The following is a 699-nucleotide window of genomic DNA, read 5'->3' as shown; positions in this document are numbered from 1 at the left end:
CTGTCATATGCTTTCTCTAAATCTACAAAGACACAATGTAATTCCTTCTGACCTTCTCTATACTTCTTAATCAACATTCTCAAAGCAGTCATCGCATCTGTATTGCTTTTTTTGTGGCATGAAACCATACTGCTGCTCGCTAATCATCACCTCTCATCTTAACCTATTTTCCACTGTTCTTTCACATATTTTCACGCTGTGGCTGATCAACTTAATACCTCTGTAGTTACTAAAGCTTTACAAATTGCCCTTATTCTTGAAAATCGGTACCACTATGCTTCTTCTCCACTCCTCGGGCATCGCCTCTCTTTCCAAGGTTGTGTTAAAAAATCTAGTTAAAAATTCCACTGCCATCTCTTCTAAACACCTCCATGCCACCACATGTATGTCATTAGCACCAACCGCCTTTCCACTCACTTTATAGCTGTCCCCACTTCCTCCTTGCTAATCCACCTTATTTCCTTATTCACTATCCCTACATCATCCAACCTTATCTCTTTAATTTTCTTAATTTATCAGTCCCTCAAAGTACTCCTTCCACCTCCTCAACACATTCTCCTCACTTGACAGCACATTTACATGTCTATATACTAAACTGAGATTGGGAAGTATGGGAATGGGGGATCTAAGAAAAGAAGAACTACGTGTGGAGTAGAAGAACTACATGTGGATTTCTTCTACTATGTTTGGAGTACGTAT

This window comes from Lampris incognitus, chromosome 12 (genome assembly GCF_029633865.1).
Source record: "Lampris incognitus isolate fLamInc1 chromosome 12, fLamInc1.hap2, whole genome shotgun sequence".
Taxonomy (NCBI): Eukaryota; Metazoa; Chordata; class Actinopteri; order Lampriformes; family Lampridae; genus Lampris; species Lampris incognitus.
The sequence above is the reverse complement of the archived record's forward strand: the minus strand, read 5'-3'. Positions refer to the sequence as shown.